At 34.0% G+C, this 20,483-nt stretch overlaps 1 protein-coding gene across 1 annotated transcript in view; it reads right to left on the bottom strand.

The window, feature by feature from the left end:
- Positions 1 to 7,159, bottom strand: part of LOC128920400 (putative uncharacterized protein DDB_G0286901) — a 37,209-nt gene extending 30,050 nt beyond the window's left edge. The window contains exon 1 of the mRNA XM_054227590.1: positions 6,776 to 7,159. The gene's annotated coding sequence lies outside the window, so the exon portion shown is untranslated. The remainder of the gene's footprint in view (positions 1 to 6,775) is intronic.
- Positions 7,160 to 20,483: the final 13,324 nt, after the last annotated feature.

The following is a 20,483-nucleotide window of genomic DNA, read 5'->3' on the forward strand; positions in this document are numbered from 1 at the left end:
AGCCACACTGATAAGGTCCAATCAGTTTGTTGACGGTGGGCTTTAGTCTTTCACACAATACGCTCGATAGAACCTTGTATGCGATATTTAGGAGGCTGATCCCACGGTAATTGGCGCAGATTGTGGGATCTCCCTTTTTATGGATTGGGCAGAGCACACTGAGATTCCAATCGTCAGGCATGCTTTCTTCCGACCATATTCTGCAAAGAAGCTGATGCATGCACCTTATCAGTTCTTCGCCGCCGTATTTGAATAGTTCTGCCGGTAATCTATCGGCCCCCGCTGCTTTGTTGTTCTTCAAGCGGGTAATTGCTATTCGAATTTCTTCATGGTCGGGTAATGGAACATCTGTTCCATCGTCATCGATTGGGGGATCGGGTTCGCCATCTCCTGGTGTTGTACTCTCACTGCCATTCAGCAGGTCGGAGAAGTGTTCCCTCCATAATCCCAGTATGCCCTGGACATCGGTTACCAGATTACCACCTTGGTCTCTACATGAGGATGCTCCGGTCTTGAAACCTTCGTTAAGTCGCTTCATTTTTTCATAAAATTTTCGAGCATTCCCTCTGTCTGCCAGCTTCTCAAGCTCTTCGTACTCACGCATTTCGGCCTCTTTCTTTTTTTGTCTACAAATGCGTCTCGCTTCCCTCTTCAGCTCTCGGTATCTATCCCATCCCGCACGTGTTGTGGTCGTTTGCAATGTTGCGAGGTAGGCAGTCTGTTTTCTCTCCGCTGCGAGACGGCACTCCTCATCGTACCAGCTTGTTTTTTGTCGTTGCCGAAAACCAATTGTTTCGGCTGCAGCGGTACGCAGTGAGTTTGAGATGCCGTTCCACAGTTCCCTTATACCGAGATGCTGATGAGTGCTCTCAGAGAGCAGGAGTGCAAGTCGAGTAGAGTATTTCGTGGCTGTCTGTTGCGATTGCAGCTTTTCGACGTCGAACCTTCCTTGTGTTTGTTGACGGGCATTCTTTGCTGCACAGAGGCGGGTGCGTATCTTCGCTGCGACCAGATAATGGTCCGAGTCTATATTTGGTCCTCGGAGCGTACGCACGTCTAAAACACAGGAGACATGTCTTCCGTCTATCACAACGTGATCGATTTGGTTCCGCGTGTTTCGATCAGGAGACAGCCAAGTAGCTTGATGTATTTTCTTATGCTGGAATCTGGTACTACAGACGACCATATTTCGGGCCCCAGCGAAGTCGATCAGCCTCAGGCCGTTTGGCGATGTTTCGTCATGGAGGCTGAATTTTCCGACTGTTGTGCCAAAGACACCTTCTTTACCCACCCTGGCGTTAAAATCACCAAGCACGACTTTTACATCGTGGCGGGGGCAGCGCTCATAGGTGCGTTCTAGGCGCTCATAGAAAGCATCTTTGGTCACATCGTCCTTCTCTTCCGTTGGGGCGTGGGCGCAAATCAGCGATATGTTGAAGAACCTCGCTTTGATGCGGCAATATATATATATTGTAAATAAATATTATTTCGAATATTCAAAACTTGATTTCGAAATGTCAAGACAAATACTGATACCATAGTCGGTATCGAAATCAGTCCCCTAAGCGAATTTGTAGTGGGTTTCATGGATGAGATGAATTGATGGATCCATCTTGGGTATATTTTGCAAAGATATTTATTAACTTATATCACGATCGGTTATACTTAGTTAAACTAATCGAATGCTCCAAGAAATTAAAATGACAAATTGTCTTTAAATACAGCTTTAATTCATCAGAAGAATGGTTGTACCAGGAAGTCCATCAGTAAAAATCAGTGTTAAAATCCTACTATCGTATACACGGGTTAAGTATTTCAACTTTCATGGGCGACAAAGCGAAGTCTGTTCTCAAGAAAAGCTACCTCTACATAACCAAATAGAAACGAGATCAAACCTTGTCTCTATTGAGGTATTTACTAAAAATTAAGAAAGACCACCAAATGTGGTCGCTACCTCAGAAACGAAAGGGAAAGTTAACAAAATAGTATATAATAGCTGATAAATAAGATAAAATACAGTAGTTTTTGTGGTAAGTTATGCTTGTGAAAGAGAAAGAATTGACAGGACGCAAATCAGAACCACTTGACCTCACTTGACTTTTTAAGTGGCATTCAATGTGACAAATGGGAGGTCACATAACATAAATATCAACTATAAATAACAATAAAAATTAAAAATTAACTTAAGTCTTTCCTAACCATGTATAAGGTAGGGTAACTACAGAGTTTGGAGATTTTTAATTCGCTGTTTATCAAGAACATAAAGTCTTGTTAGATAGTGATAGTTCTGTATGCATATCTGGATCCATGATGCTTTAGTTCCACTTTTTTTTTGAAAACACTACTGGAAAGGTTATTCCGGTCAATCGTGGGTTGTATTGAGTCAAACGAAACGAGATTTTGTACGCGTAAAATGGAGAGAAAGCTTCTCAGAATGGAGCGTAACTACTTATATGAGAATGTAACTTTCCTACGACAAACTCGGCAATCTTTGGGAAAATTACTTCTGCGATGTCAATTTGCCTCCTCGAAACTACTTTGGTCTAATTCTTGTAGGGTGAAAAGTCGACATACAGCGCTCAATCATTAACTTGAATTTGTTGAAAGTAAATATTGTGTGGGACTTTCGTGAGAGAGAGTCGAAAACCGACACAAGAAGTCTGGAAAAACAGCGTTTACAGGGTGCCGAGCCAGACGAGGTTTACACCGCAGGTTGCATTCAACAAATAACAAGAATTTCGGATCTTTCGAATACATCAATAATAAATTGAATAAATATTTTTTATTGCGAAAAAAAAACTACCACCCAGTATTTGAAAACATGTTTGTAGTTACGGGTAATGAATTACGTTTGACTTTCAAATTACTAAACAAAAGTAATGAAAATATTATACATATATATGTGAGACCTTGATACACATGACTGTAGTAAATCATTTAATGTAACGTTTTTATTGAAAAAATGTCATTGTAATTAGTTTTCAAAGCGAAAATTACAATTGTACATAAAAAAAATGTATAACGAAATATTGAACATTAACGTGCCGCAATGCTTTCGATTGAAATTGGGTCAATCCTTCTGTTCCACTGATTTTTCGTTGCTAGGCCATTCAAGCAATAAGTTTTTGTCACATTAACTACAACAAAAATGGCAAACTTTTTCACACGCACACACGCACAAACACAAACATTCAATTTCGATGTTTGTGCGCTCAAACAAAACCACTGAGCGAATTTCATAGACAATGATTTCACTGGCTATCGCAATCAAATACGCATAAACGACTTACAGAATGCGAACTGCGTAAGGTTGAACAGGTTACATGCGCACAAGCACATACATACATACAGCCGCATAGCGTTGCACGCACTTTTAGAGCGTTTATACGAAGCAGTTGAAGGCGAATGTCACGCCATAAAAAGCTGATACCCCCGAAAAATAGTAAAAAAAACTATTAAAAATTTATGCGAAAATTTGCCTATAACAAGCTTTACATGCATACATACACACACTCATTTATGTATGTATGTAGTATATATTCATTTAAGCTCCAGATCGATCAATAGACGGACAAAGTGTGGCTAAAGCGCACACAAACAGTAGTCGTCGTCGTCGTTGCGCACAATGAATATTATTTAACACAAACAAATTAACAAAAGAAAAATAATACAAAAAAAACTGGCAAGAAATTTTTGTTAATTAAGATACGGCCAGTGCCGATGACGATGACGACGCTAAACGACAGTCAACAGACGTGCGCAAAGTCGCTGTAAAAGGCACCGCCTGCAGTACAATTTGTCTATTGTGGTTCGTCGCAAATCTTGTTCGAGTTAATGATAGGAAAATTTTTAAATTTAATTTGAGATTTTTTTTTTATAATAATGCTTTAATTTATACAATGTTTTTGGCTGCGCGTAAGGGTTGAAAATGGATTTTTAATTTTTGTCATAATATTTAAATATTTTTTTTTTATAATTTGAGTTGAAAATTATAAATTAAAATATTTTATTTATTAAATATTTTGTTTTTTTATAAAAGTTAGGTAATTGCAATTTATGAAATTAATTTACTTTAATATTTTTGAAAATATATTTTATTTGAAATTGAGAAATTTTTTATGTAATAGTGTTTTAATTTATATATTCTTTGACTTAAGGTAAGAGTTGAAAATAAATTTTAAATTTAATATTTTTGCATATATATTTTATTTAATTACATATATAATATTTCAATTTATTTTTTACTATTCTTCCTCAATCCTTTTTCCAAAATTATTTTTTTTTTTCAACAATTGATATATTATACATATATTTGTATGAACATACATATGTACGTACATTATTACTTTTTAATTTTATCGCTTTCGAACATTGAAATATCTTGTAAAAATATAAAAATTTTATTTAATTATTTTTAAAAATATTTTTTTTTTATTATTTTTTTTTTAGTTTTTAGGTAACTCGGAAAAATTTGTCTAATTAAAAATATTTATTTTTTATTGTTTAGTAAAATTTTTATTTTTAATAATTGGCAAAAATTTTTTTTATATGTATTTAATTCATTTTTTTAATTTTTATTTTTCATTAATTTTTTATATATTTAATCTATCTATTTAATCTATGTTATTTTTAAAGTTAAAATAATGTATACTTTTTGGCATTTTTATTTTTTAAAGCTTTTTAAAATTATTTAAATATTAAATTCATTAAAAAATTATTAAATTTTTTTTTATTTTTACTGATTCCGTATTATAGATTTTATGTAAGAAATAGTTTGAAACTAAGAACTATATTCAAAACTTTTTCTAAATAATATTTTATTACTTTTTATTTTCAATATTTTATTTTAATTTTTTAATTTTGCATTTTTTATTTTTTGATGTAAATTTTTATTTTATTTATCAGCTTACATAAATTTAAAAAAATAAGTTCAAAATATATTTATTTTAATTTATTTTATTTAATACTATTTGTTCTATGTATTTATTAATTTAATTAGTTTTTTTTATTTATTTTTTTTTTGTATAAACATAGTATTTATAATTTTTTTCATTTTTAATTGCCAGTTTCCATTAAAAAATAAAAATAAAAATGTGCTGTTGTTTTAATATTAATTTTAATAAAATGAGTTCTCTTACAAAATATCATTTTTTACAAATAAAATATTATTATTATCAAATCTTCTTTCGCTTAGCTGGATTTAATTTAATCTTACTGAAATTTATTTTGTTTCATATAAAAAAAAATAAATTTTAATTTAAATTTATATTTGTGTTTCACATTCAATTTAATTTTACTTTTTTTTTTTATATCATGTTTACATATTTATTACTTATATTTTTTTATTTCATTACATTTTTACTTTATTTTTTGATTTTTGGTTTGAATTGTTTTGTTGTATTTTTCATTTTACACAATTCAGCGTATTTTAATTAATTTTGATTTATATTTTTTGACAATTTTTTTTAATTTATTATTATTTTATTTGAATTTATTAATTTTTATTAAATAAATTATTTGCTCTTATGAATTATTTTAATTTTTTGCTTTTATTTTTTATTCTTTTTTGTATTATTATATTTTTTAAATGTTATTTTTATTTTAATTTATTTCATTTTTCTTGTCATTATTTATTAATACTTTTTTTCTTATTTTATTATTTAAATATTATTTATTTATTTAATATTAATAATATTATTTTATTATTTAATTTTTTAAATATTATTTTTATGTATTTTTAATTTTGTATAAATTGTTTTTGAATTTATTATTTTTTGTATTAATTTTTTTTTTATTTTTTTTTATGTATTATTTTTATTTATTATTATTTTTCTTTTATTATTTATTTATTTTTTATTATTTTGTTTTTATTTTCTTTCAAATATTATTTTTATCTTATTATCTTAATTTATTTTATTTTTATTGAAATTATTTAATAATTACTTAAATTCATTTTTATTTTTTCTTATTTTTTCTTCTTTATTTTTTTATTTATTTTTTCTTCGCACATTATAATATTTTTTATTGTCCTTAATTCCTTTTTAATTCCTTTTTAATGATTTTTATAATTTTCTTATATGATTCCCCAAAAAATGTAATATTTTCTGCTAACTCCCGTGTTTCATTTTATTTTATTTATTTTCTTTAATTTTATTTACTGAAACATTATTAGCTTTACACATTTCTTTTTTGTCTAGCAGCGATTCTTTCAACCATTCATTATCAATTTGATTAAAACTTGTTTTCCGCATTTGCGATTTTTGTTGCTTTTGTGCTTTGGTGTTATTTACTCTGCTGATGAGAGGATTTAGCTGGTACTTTATGCTTCCCTTTTTCGGTTTTTGTTTTTGTTTCTGTTTATATTTCATAATTAATTGGCGTATTATGGAACTGGCAGCACTTATGCGCTTACTAATCGATTATACACATGTGTGTGTGTTTGTATTGTATAATATCTTTTTTTTTTTAATTTTTATATGCACATTTACAGGCATTCACTTGTCAGCGCGGCAAACGCTTCTCAATTACAACAATTTAGGCGAATTAGTTTCACTGCATACCAATTAAACGAAACGAAACGATCGAACGCCGAATATTTGAAATTTGACATTTATTAACAAGAAAACAAGCGACACACACGCGAAAGGAAAAAAAATATAAAATTAAAATAAATTTGTTAAGTAAAATTTGTGTCCGTTAAATGTGCGCGCCTTGTACACAGTGTTACACCACATAGCCATTTAACCGACACGTCGCACCAGACCACACCACTCACCACTACACTACAGTACACTAAACAAATTCACAACTGATATCGCTGACCGCTCGCCGCATACCGCCCGCGCCCGTAAGCCTACCTCGCTTTAGCACAAGTCTCAGACTCAGTCTCAGCTCGAGCCTCAGCTCATTTACTTGATTGCCTTAAATTTACCACTAAGGCGTACTCGTATAACGGGGTAAATGTACGCGCGCGTTACGTTGTCTCCGTGCCAGCTACTTGGAGCTTTTGCCACTCACTGATTTCACATTGGCATTTGCATGCGCGCGTACGCCGCACAACAGCCAGTCAGCCGAACAGCGTAGACGCGCGCGTCAGCATCGACGGCAGCACAGAGCGGCGCAAGCAACGAGCGGAGGCGCCAAGCTGATAGCGCCGCCGTCACTGAGTCTCTGTTATAATCAGCGCTAGCGAAAAATCGAAAAATCAAGTCAAGACGACAAGTCTTCAATAAAAATATACACAGCGCGCTGCTTAAAATGCTCATCAGCGCCAGCTACGAGGTACTACTCTCCACAACGTTTGATGTGATCAGTGGATTCAAGCGCGCTGTTGTTGTTGTTATTGTTGCTATGAATACGTGTATATAGAGCGCTAAGCTTAGCTTTTATAAGAGCACTGCGTATGGCTTGTGGTTTGTAAGCAGCACAAATTTTGGGTGAGCGTCACAACAACAACAACATAAGCTGAAAAATCAAAAATTCGAGAAACTTTGTTTGCATTGAGCGGCAGCAGCGCGCAAAGACGTGCCAAGCGCCATAATCTCACGTAAATATTTGCGTGTATCTCAGCAGTAGTTAAGCTTGTGTTCAATTAAAAAAAGGCAACAACAACAATGCCAAAACCGAAATATCAGTAGTAGTATGTCGAAAAAAGCCACTTAATTAATATTGCCATTGGTTTTTGCGATTTTTGCTTGTACATACATACAAATAAACAAACACACATACGCAACACGTCTACATTTGTATGCAGTTGTGCGTTTGGCTTTGGATTTGTTACAAATCTCGTTAATTTACCTTGCCGCCTTGGTTTTGTTGTTGTTGTTGATTTTTATACTCTCGCAACATGTTGCACAGAGTATTATAGTTTTGTTCACATAACGGTTGTTTGTGTCACCCAGAAATAAAAGAGTTAAATATGGGGTTATATATATCAAAATGATCAGGTTGACGAGACGAGTCAAAATACGAATGTCTGTCTGTCCGTCCGTCCGTCCGTCTGTCCGTCTGTCCATGCAAGCGATAACTTGAGTAAAAATTAAGATATCTTAATGAAACTTGGAACACATATTCCTTGGCACCCTGAGGAGGTTGCTTTCGATGCTTTTAGATGGGAAAAATCGGTCCACTGCCACGCCCTACAAAATGGCGAAAACCGAAAACCTATACAATGTCATAACTAACCCATAAATAAAGTTATGAAAATAAAATTTGGAACATAGGATCGCATTAGAGAGTGGCACATTTGGATATAATTTTTTTTGAAAAGTGGGCGTAACCCCGCCCCCAAATAGTTTTTTTGTATATAACTCACAAACCAATAAAGCTATATAAACCAAACTGCAGTCGGTTCTTTTATCTATTTCCTTATACAGTCCAAAAATGAAAGAAATCAGATAATAACCACGCCCACCTCCCATACAAAGGTTAGGTTGAAAATTACTAAAAGTGGGTTAACTCACTAACGAAAAACGTCAGAAACACCAAACTTTACATAAGAAATATCAAAAAGAAGCTACAGTGAGATGTTTTTTACAAAATGAAAAATGGGCGTGGCGTCGCCCACTTATGGGTCAAAAACCATATTTAAGGAAGTACTCGATCGATTTCAATGAAATTCGGTATATAACACTTTCTTGACCCCCTGATGACACGAGTGGAATATGGGCGAAATCGGTTTACAACCACGTTACTAATTATAGGTAATATAAAATTAACTGAGCGTATTGTCTTCGATATATTGTATCTTGGTGGTGAAAACGAGTGAAATCGATTCAGGAATTTCCTCAGTCCCCATATACTATTTATGATGATTTTCGTTATTCTATTGAATTTTATACCGAATATATGGGTCGAATTGTATTATCTTTATAAAATTACATCAATAAATTGCGAGATTATAAAATGTTCGGTTACACCCGAACTTAGCCCTTCCTTACTGGTTGCTGCTTCAATTTGTTGTTGCTGTTGTTATTTCTATTATTGTTTTATTTGTTTGAATTTATGTTATTTATGCGTAGCGGGTAAAAGTTGTTGCCAAACTGGCTTGTCGCGGCTTACAATACATAGGCATACATACATATATACAACAAAACAAACAAACATTTGCAAACACGTTTTCAAATCGCTGCTTTTGTGTTTTATTATAAATTGCTATTGAAATCTTCTAAATAAGCTCGAAATATACACACTTACATTCACAGGTGTAGACTGACCTGACTGACTAAACGTACATTTAGTGAGAGATTCATTTCGTTCACTAAAAATCGGATGTATGTTATCGTTACCATTCTGAATTCATATCCGGCCAATAAAATAAGTCTGCACTTGCCAGTCTTCCCTAAAAAAATATTTTATACCACACTAACAACAAAATGGTTTTAATAAGATTTTGGCTGCTTTGAGAGCTCTTTCTGCACAAATTCTCCCAAATTCTCCCAAATTCACGAGATCTGTCTCAGCCTTTTCAATTCAGCGAACTCTTTATTCTGTCTGAGGCTATAGATACTTTAGTTTCCAAAAATGTAGGGAGAAATGTTATTTAGGTCAAAAATCATTACCCAACATAACCTTGATAAGTGACTTGATTCTTGTAAGCGTTCAGCAGAAGAGTTTAGAGCTGAAATTCGTACTTAAGTGAAGACCACCTCATGAAAGCAAGTGTTTTCTTGTAAAACAAAAGTAAACAAACTCCGAGAATCAATTAAATGAGGCTTATATATCATGTCCTGATCCTTGTTTCTTGTATTAGGTTATTCAACTAATGTAGGATCAAACAAGTATGTTTAAGAAGATAATACGAAGATAGACATGTGGGAATTCCAGCATTGAAAAATCGTCTTCTCTAATATCAGATCTATCCTCAATGGATTGAATCTCAAAGAGATAAAAATATACGCTATAACATATAGTGTATGGAAAGATGAGATTTCGGTAATAAATATTCATAAATCCAGCATCGGTTCTCTAAAAATGTTATTATTGTTGTTGTTGTTATAAGGGACTCATTTATCGGAAGGTTTGTGAACAGAGCTGTTTCGGCGAGGTCTAAACAGAGGCGAAGTACTAGGTCTACAACTTCAGCCGTTTTTTTTTTTTTCTAAATTTAAGGCTTTTTTCACTTAGGACAGCCTCATCGTACGTATCCGAAAGCATTCGATGAGCCTCAGCCGCACTTTTCTTGGAATTAAAAAAAAGAAAAGCAAAATTTCCTGCAAATGTCGAGAATTCGGCTCAAAAAATGACATTTTCAGTTGAGAATAAGTTTGGGATGCAAACAGATCTCTATAAATATTTTGTTGGGTTAATGTTGACACAAATGTCCAAGATCGATATAAAAGGATTTAATCGACCAGTGCTTAACCCTAGAGACATCTATTGGAAAACGGCGGAAGCAAAGTTGTAGACCTGATATTAGGCGAGTAGGTTAGAGGGGTTATGTACAGAGCTATTTCATATCATTCATAATATGTATTTAGTACGTGTCGGTGACTTGGACCCTACTTTTGTGGATTTTTAAAATGTGGCAAAAGCTGAAGGTGACTTTTACTAAAATCGTTGGGACTAATGATCATTTAGTCATAAAATTTCCCAGTCCATTTGATCCCATATTACATCTCCAACGGTTATAGCAATGTTAGCCGAATAAAGTATAAACATTTCTAATTATATTATTATTAATATTTTGCATAAAACACAATTTCTTGTCTAATAGAGAAAATAATTAAAATGATAATGAATTAAGTGGCTGGTGGCAAAAGTAAATAAATACTCTTCAGTTTTGATGACACCACTTTTCTGGAATTATTAAAAATAACAATTAAACAATAAGAGCTGCGATTACGGCAGCAACTGCATTTAATTGAATGTATTAACAGGTGAAAACCGGTGAGCAATAATACACTGGGCACCTACCCGCATGAGGGAAAAATATTAATTTTTTGTAGATATATAATATATAACAATAAAATCGTCTCTGTGGAACCAACTTTATACTAAGAATTTATTTTCTTGCACATATTTATCAAAATACCCACTGTACTGAGCATTAAAGCATTAGGGAACTTTTTGAGTTTGCGTCTCGACTAACATTTACGCTAACAGCTTTAAATGTTCAATGAGCTAGTGCCGTGACACAAACCCACAACAGCACAGGGCGTTTTATATGAAAATTTATTAAATATATTGTAATGATTAAACCAGAGATTACAGACAATTGTTAATGAAAGATTTAATTTGAAAAAAAAAAATTAAAAGACTTGTTTATTCGTAAGAATTCTTACAATAAATAAAAAATATTCTTTAATTAAAAATTATTTTAAGAAAATATCTATGAATAGCTACAGCTTCTGTCCTTTGAACAACTTCGTATTGGAAACGGTAAAAACCTTCATCTTCTTCTTCTTTCGCACTACAACCTTGCATCGGTTTGGGCCGAGAACACAAAACGGATAGTTGCCTCTATCATTTCCGAATTCCGAAGTCACGCCAGTTGTACATCCCAAGTGCAGACAGGTTCCTAAGCACTTGATACTTCCATTTGATGCGTGGGCGCCCTTGCTTCCGTCTTCTACCCTTGGGCCAGAATCGAGATATTTTTTCACTGGAGCATCATCTCCAATCGGTCCCAAAGTATCACTTGCTGACAAGGTTATTCTGCGCTTGATCTACAGGCTTAGCTTAATAAGTCAGCTCTGTTGGTAAGACCTATGACGTCACTGTCACCCGCATATCTCAGTAGCATTTTGCTTTTAGAATAAATAGTGCCAGCATTATATTGAAGAACGAGAGGGAACCACGCTGTCTAAAAACTCGTCTGGTATCGAACGGCGCGGAGAGATCCTTCCTGATTTTGACAACAGTTGTGCTCAACTTGCGACTTTCCATATAACCGTATGAGCTACAGAAACCTACGATTGTAAAATACGACATCCGAAGACTCTCTATCCTTGATAGGGTTAAACTCCAATATGTACCTTTTGAAGTTTAAAACTCTTATATATAGACAGACGCTTGCCCTTACAGGTTTCACTTTCACATATTTGTGTTATATGTTCTGATATGATTCTAAGAGAGCAGGGATATTCAGTTGTAGTCCGCCTTTGGACACTTAATGGATATTACCAGGACGGTCTAACAAGTGTGATAAAAGCCAAAAGGAGACTATATTGAGAAATATATTGCCATTTTCCCCAAAATGTTCGTTTTTTTAAGTAATATCGGGCAGTCCTTGTGGTTGAAGCCTCTCTAAGCTACATAAGAGCCTGTGCTGTAATTTGTTCTGTAATATCATTGCAGATGACGTTTGTACTGGATATAATTATTTTTGGAGCATTCCAGTCCTGTCGTGCTTTTCGTTCGAACATCATTAATGGCATTCAGTACAAATATACTATATCCTATATATCCTATAAACGTGTATTTTTATACTCTCGCAACAAAAGTTGCTAAGAGAGTATTATAGTTTTGTCCACATAACGGTTGTTTGTGAGTCCTAAAACTAAACGAGTTAGATATAGGGTTATATATACCAAAGTGATCAGGGTGACGAGTAAAGTTCAAATCCGGATGTCTGTCCGTCCGTCCGTCTGTCCGTCCGTGCAAGCTGTAACTTGAGTAAAATTTGAGATATCTTAATGAAACTTGGAACACGTGTTCCTTGGCACCATAAGAGGGTTAAGTTCGAAGATGCAATCGGACCACTCCCACGCCCACAAAATGGCGATATCCGAAAACATATGAAGAGCTATAACTAAGCCATAAATTAAGCTATGAAAGTGAAATTTGGTACAAAGGATTGTTCTAGGAAGGGGCATATATGGATGTAATGTTTTGGGTAAAGTAGGCGTGGCCCCGCCCCCTGCTAAGTTTTTTGTATATATCTCGTAAACTACTAAAGCTATATCAACGACAGCGCTCAGGAGTCATTTCTTTCAGGCATTTCCTTATATAGTCCAAAAATAGAGGAAATCGGATTATAACCACGCCCATCTCCCATACAAAGGTTACATTGAAAACTATTAAAAATGATTTAATTCAGTAAGGAAAACAAACATAACCCTTAAATTTCATTATAAAGAAGGTACAGAAGAGCTGCTCTCAAAATAGTATACAAAATTTTAAATGGGCGTGGTTCCGCCACACGTATGGGTCAAAAACCATATCTCCGAAACTACACGAACATTTTCAATGAAATTCGGTTTTTAATATTCTCCATGCATCCCAAGGACGTGTTGTAAAAATAGGCAAAATCGGTTCGCAATCACGCCTAATTCCTTTATGCCAGAACTTTGAAGACGATCTGAACCGTTTACTTTACAATATATAAAGTAAGCACTAGTGAAGATATCGGAACAGAACTTTGCACAAATACTACATTTATAGTGTGGCATCGCCCTTCTAAAAATCGTCGAAATCGGACCATAAATTTTCAAGGCCCCATATATCGAACATAAGATCTCAGTACTTCTATTTTTTTTTACCGAAAGTATAGGTAAGTCTCTCAGATATTTTGAAGAAATTCGGAGGGAATATCTTTCTTTTAATAATATGTCTCCGTGCCTAAAATACGTGACATCGGGTCATAACTTCACCTAACTCCCATATACTTAATATTAGGATTTTCAAACGTTCCATGGACTCTATACTATATATGACGAATATGTGGGTCAAATTGTGTGTTATATTAATGAAATTAAATAAAAAAATTGCGAGAGTATAAAATGTTCGGTTACAACCGAACTCCTTACTTGTTTAATACTATTTTTAAATAACTTTACTATATTTTTCCGTTTAATTCATATACCATATATAAGATTTACTCACGCTCCAGCTCAATTATATGCCATAACGATAGACTAATTTCCACGAATTTTCCCAGAATTTGAAGTAGTGTTTTAATATGAATCTATCCATATCTTTTCATAAATTTAAAATATTACATTATTCACTGTAAAATCCAAATTAAGCTTTACACAACAACTATCAATTTATTTAATAGAAAAAAAAAACACGAAGCTCACACATACCACCTCGTTACTGAATAAGGCTGAACGGGCTTCTCTTTCTCTCAGAATTTGTGCACGTACCGTATTCTAAAATTCAATAAGCGCTAGAAGCATTTAGACTGCTGATATCTTGTTTAAAATTCAGATACAAAGACAGACATGATTATATTTATTTGTACATACACATGCATATTTATGTATGTGTATATATACATTTATATCTGAGAGCTAAACCTGTAAATTCCTGTGCACCCACCCACCCACACGCTATTGCTATTTGAAATGTCACAAAGTCAATACAACCTGTTTATCAGACATAGCTAGATACACAAGCAAATTCAATATACAGTATTGTGCAAAAAATATGCAACCGATAGTGATACTGATATTTGCTTAGTACAATTTAATAATGAAAATAAATATAACAAGTAAGGAAAGGCTAAGTTCGGGTGCAACCGAACATTTTATACTCTCGCAATTTATTGCTATATTTTTATTAAGATAACACACTATTTGTCCCAATTTGAAAATCCTATAATGAGGTATATGAGAGCTAGGGGAAGTTATGACCCGATTTTAACCATCTCTGGTACAGAGACACACTATTCGAAGAAAAATATTTCCTCTAAATTAAATTATGGTACCTGAGAGATTTACCGAAATTTTCGATGAAAAATTACCATGGGGCACCATTGAAAAGTTATAGTCCGATTTCGACAATTTTTTCACAAGAGATGCCACAAATCATATACAGTATTTTTGTAAAGTTTTATTTCGCTATCTTCATTGGTTCCTTATGTATGTATATCCTATAAAGTGAAGGAATAAGATGGAGTTCAAAATTGAGTTACATGGGAAGTTGCCGTGGTTGTGAACCGATTTCATCCATTTTCCACACGTGTTATCAGGGTGTCAAGAAAATATTATATATCGAATTTCATTGAAATCGGTCGAGTAGTTCATGAGATATGGGTTTTGATCCATAAGTGGACCACGCCACGCCCATTCTCCATTTTGTAAAAAAATCTGAGTGCAGCTTCCTTCTGCAAATTCTTCTGTAAAATTTAGTGTTTCTGACGTTTTTCGTTAGTGAGTTAACCCAATTTTAGTAATTTTCAACCTAACCTTTGTATGGGAGGTGGGCGTGGTAATTATCCGATTTCAAATATTTTCATGGTGTATGGTGGGGTACGTAAGAGAACCGACTGCAGAAAGTGGGGTTTATATAACTTCATTGGTTTGCAAGATATATACAAATAACCGATTTGGGAACGGGGTCACACCCACTTCCCCAAAAACATTACATCCAAATATGTCCCTTCCTGGTGCGATTCTTTGTTTCAAATTTTATTTTTATAACTTTATTTATGGCTTAATTATGACACTTTATGTGTTTCATTAATTTTTTTGACTCGTCTCGTCGTCCTGATCATTTTGATATATGTATATAATCTAACTCGATTAGTTTTATGGCTTACAAACAAACGTTATGTGAGCATATAATACCAACTTAAAAATTTTTTGCGAAAGTATAAAAATAAATTAAGATCATAAAGATAGTAAAGAAAGTATTTTCTCCGTAGAAATAACCCCATTCATATTTAAAGACATTAGAAAATAGAGAAGATATCTCATGATGTGAATACTTCACATTTTTCTTAGTTTTGGTGTGGAGACTGTAGTTGCCAATATAGTACTAAGATTTTTTCATATTGAACAACCGTTTCTCTAACTTAAATTTATGCTTATCATGAGACCAGGACCTCTTGTGTATTATTGAATATTTATAAGATGATTAGATTATGATTAGACACTTTTCTTGTTTCAAAGACACAACATTTTTCACTATATTAGGAAATCGCCTTTACGAAGAACGAAGTCCCATACTCTTTCTAATTTCTTAGAAATCGAATTTGGGGTTAAAAAATTTGCAATTGGCTCAACACCTATTTTATTGCTGATTCTTATGTTTTAATTGTCTTTAAATTGGGTTTTGACTCTCAATTAGGGATAGTGTTCCGGCTTTTCGCCAATTCTTATTATTAAGGTCGGAATTTTTTTCAGAAGATCGTGAATTTTTCCGTCATTTCTTTCGGGAACGGGACCAGAATAAATACTAACAACTATTTGAAATATTTATGGATACCTTAGAATCTTTTTTTGGAACATTTAAAACTTTTAGCTTGGAAAACCAACATTAATTTCCAACAATAGAAACAAAGTTGCATATTTTTTGCACGATACTGTATTCACATACCTATGTACATTAGTCATATGCACACGTTCACACTTGTCCAGCGCATTATGAGAATATCAACATAGTAAATATTCTACAATTTCTCACAACCCAGAAGGAAGAAGGCACACATATACACTACTAGGAAGAGAAACGCCCACCTTATTTCTATTCTGCAGTCTATTTTAGTCTCACACTTGTTTTGTCGTTTTCTGGTGTCATTTTAAAAAATTTAACGCTACCAGTATATAGGGATGCTCCCACACCCACTCACCCGCATTGACATATTCGCATTTGTCGAGTTCGACATTTTTAATGTCATTTTAAGTTGTTCGTCGTCGTCCTCACGTTTGCTTTCACACTTTTGACTGTCTGCGGCAGCTGCCACTTCATAAAGTTCTCTTCTACAGCTACAACATTCTCGTATACTCGCGTGCTAATGCTAATTTTGATGCCGAACACGTAGCTGGTATTTGTTACGTCGAACTCCAAATTTTTCGGCATTGATAAATTCAATATTGCAAAGTAATACTAATATAATTTTATTATAATAGAATGGAAACGTATACTGTGGGGCATGTCGGGTGCGCTCCTGTGGCAGCTTAATGTGTGGGAGATTAAAAATAACGGGCTTTTTAAAATTTTCCAAGTGTGTTGTGCCATTTACATATACTTGAAATGAGGGTGTGTAGTACAAGGAGTGTGAGGATTAAATTGATTTTGAACTCTATTAATATTGATTGTCCAGAATTGAAAGACGTTTAGGTCTTGCAGCTTTTTAAACAAATTTCGATACTCCGTATATATGTGATATATATCTGGGAATATACATTTTCAAAAGTTATTCTAGATATCTGATAAAGCAATACAGGAAGTACAACAGTGAAAGAAACCCCCCTTCTTTCCACATTCTGTTACTACATGATAGCTTTTCCTTTCGAAAGTTATATCATATTTCGAAATTCGATGCAAATACCCTATGTCAAGATTTAATCAAGCCACGAATTTAAGCTAATTAAATAAGCTTTTTGAAAACGAAGAATGAAACAAACTGGCCTTCAGGCATGTTTCATCGATCATTAATTTCAAAATCAAAGTGAAGCTTTGAGTCTACGATAACGTGATCAAAAAAGCAGCGGATAATCTTTAGGTTAAATGAAATAGATCATCACTGGAGATATGCCTCTAAATACCTATAATAAGCCTCCAAAATAGAGTTATATAAATAGAGAATAAAAAAAGAAGATTACTAAGGCTTTGGTTCAGATAATTTTTGCATTTCTGCAATTTCTAAGGACCTATAATAACCCTAAAAAATAAATGTATGTGAATAGAGATGAAGGGGTTAGGGGTAGTCAGGATTTTCAAAAAATAATTTATTTTTTGCATTTTCGTTAAGTGTAATATCTTAAAAATAGTCTCTGAAAATTTCGATCCGATAATTACTTTTCGAGTTATTCGACAAATAACAAAGAGCGCTCGGGCATTCCAACACGCTAGTTTGAAGCTTTAAATGCGCTTTTCACAAAACTATGTTTTTTGAACTGGTGACAACTGTTACTCGATAACCGCTTAGTAGATTTTAATGAATTCCATTTTTTAATTTCCATTTTTTAAGACCAATTAACTTTTGATTTTTTCCCGAAAATCTAGAAAAAAATTTCCTGAGGACGCCATTTTGTTAATTTTTGAAAAAAAAGCTTCGATCAGGCCTAGGATTATCTATTTATAAAACTTCTTTTTTTTATCCGATTGATTTAGATTAATCACCAAGGACTTATGATTGTCATCCCAAGGACCTTTTTTGGAAACTATATGTCATAGCCCGACGATAGCGAAGAAAAGGAATCAGGTAATGGGAGCTCTGTATGCCCAAAGAGATTGGAACGCATCCATCAGCGCTGGCACACTGTTAAGGATTCTTAACGTGACGGGGTTAGATGGCATATTGTGACAATAGGAGAGGGCAGACCTTAGGTTGCAGTGCGATCCTCATATTGTGATCTAATCTATCCTGAAAGGGTATATACGAGTATGTACATTAATGTTGGATTTATTTCCAAATATTTCGTTTTAGGTTACCATTCGACTCTACCTTACAATGAGAGGAACTGGATGGATGGATATTATTTCACATGGAAATTAGTTGAAGTAACAGATCCAACTAAATTAAGAAAATTGCTGCTATTTTTAAATTATATATAAATGAGATATTCGCTGAACTTAACGACCGAGTCATTAGCAGTTGGAACATCGGAACCGATCCTCCACTGCTTGGTTAGCAGGAGTTATGATGTCGGATCTACTGTAAGAGACGGCTTAAGACAATATTCGTACTCTAAGAGTTGGAAGGATCAAGATCACTTTCGAATTGCAAACAATTGTCGAAATAACTAACTTGCGAATATTTGGTACCTGTTCAAAATTACTCATGTAACAACTTGAATCGCCGCTATACGCCAAAAAGCGCACACAAAATGGCTGCCCCGCACAGTTTTTGCGATGGGTAACATTGAATGGGGTTTGTATTTTTTTGCACTCTTTTACGCACCCATTCGATTTTAAACACCACACACGAAAAAGGGGGAATAAACATAAACAAACAAGCAAACGGGATCAACAACTGTGCCGCACTCGTTCGAATACTCGGGAATATCGGTGAAAAAAAAATGCAAAATAAAAGGCGACACATTCATTTGCAAACGCATTTGGCGCAAGCGGTTTTGTGCTCGTCGTGCCTTTGGTACCCGCGAGTGTGGGAATGGCGCAGGTGAAGCTAAATGGGTTTTAAATACTCGATTTCATACGTGGCCGAACGAGCATACGCGGATTAAATGGAAATACTACCGAAAGGCGCACACAGTCACAGACACTCGGGTGAAATAAGACCGCACTGTGCAAAAGGCTTTCTTTGTTGGTACTTGCGGCAATTGTTGGGAAGCTTTGATAATAGGCCGCACTTGTTTTTGTTTTTCCTGTGGTTTATCGGCGGTATTCAGCCATAACAGTATATGTATGAGTCTTTATGGATTTCCTTCCGTATTTAAATAATATGAACGAGTACACTTAGTGCATATTTTATGGGTAACAAATAATCTAAAAGATTCGGCTTATAATAAAAATGGATTTCCATTTGAGACTATGATTGCAAGGAGGTTATGTTGAAATTATATTAAAACATTTGATTTAGAATATGTAATATGCTTAAAATTATGTTAGATTAAAACTAGAATATTGCTGGTTGTTTCTATAAAAGTCATGCCCTTCTCCCAGAACAAGAAAAAAAAAATTCCAACCTAGCAAGCACGTTGGAGTTTGGGCACACTAATCACTTTTTATTTGATATTTTCAGAAACTTGTTTAAATCAAATTTGTGCCAAGACAATGTCTAATTTAAAACTTATAGACGGGGGAACGTCTCCCTAAACTCTTAGTTTGCTACGAGTCAGTTCTAAACGTATTCTTCTTATTATTAAAATGTCTAGAATATGACGGACGGACTTCATTTGATTGATCAGACGATCACATTTTCATATTCATATTTCAAGCAAGAGAGAGAAACAACTTCTTAAGAGTCCATGTCATTATGCGATAATTCAATATCCGGTTTCATGACTTTTTTTTGTGTCTTGAGACCTATATTGCCTACTAGTAGTTTATTATTCACTTCAGCTAATAAGGTCCAGTTTTTTTTTTAATTTTACTATAACTTTTCGAACTAAATGGGAAAATTCTGGTTAATTTAATATAATATAATTCTTCCTTCTACCTGGCGTTTCCATAGAATGAAGATCCAAAAGCTATACTGCGATCTACAAGCTAGTTAGGTTAAGTGGCTGATACCCGTAAACAGTTGAAATAACAGTATACCCAAAGTTTGACAGATGAGTGGAAAGTCTGTAGATACTCGTATCTCAAACTCGTCCATACAACTTTTCCAATAAGAGTGCTAAAACATTTTTTATTCTTCCTGTGAAAGTATATTCGATGACATTATGTATGTAACTCGTTTTCTTTTGCATGGACACCATGGGCACGCTTGCAGAAGTCCAGACGCTGAACCTAATTTTCGTGAGATAACATGTGCACCAGACTTGTATGTATGTAATTGGCGTTGAACCGTTTAGCCGGTTATAGCCGAATCGATGAGAGCGTGCCATTCCTCTCTTTCCTTCGCTGTTCGGCGTCAGTTGGAGATTCCAAGTATAAGGTCGCTCTCCACCTAGTCTCTCTCCAACGGA

Source organism: Zeugodacus cucurbitae, chromosome 3 (genome assembly GCF_028554725.1).
Source record: "Zeugodacus cucurbitae isolate PBARC_wt_2022May chromosome 3, idZeuCucr1.2, whole genome shotgun sequence".
NCBI classification, from domain to species: Eukaryota; Metazoa; Arthropoda; class Insecta; order Diptera; family Tephritidae; genus Zeugodacus; species Zeugodacus cucurbitae.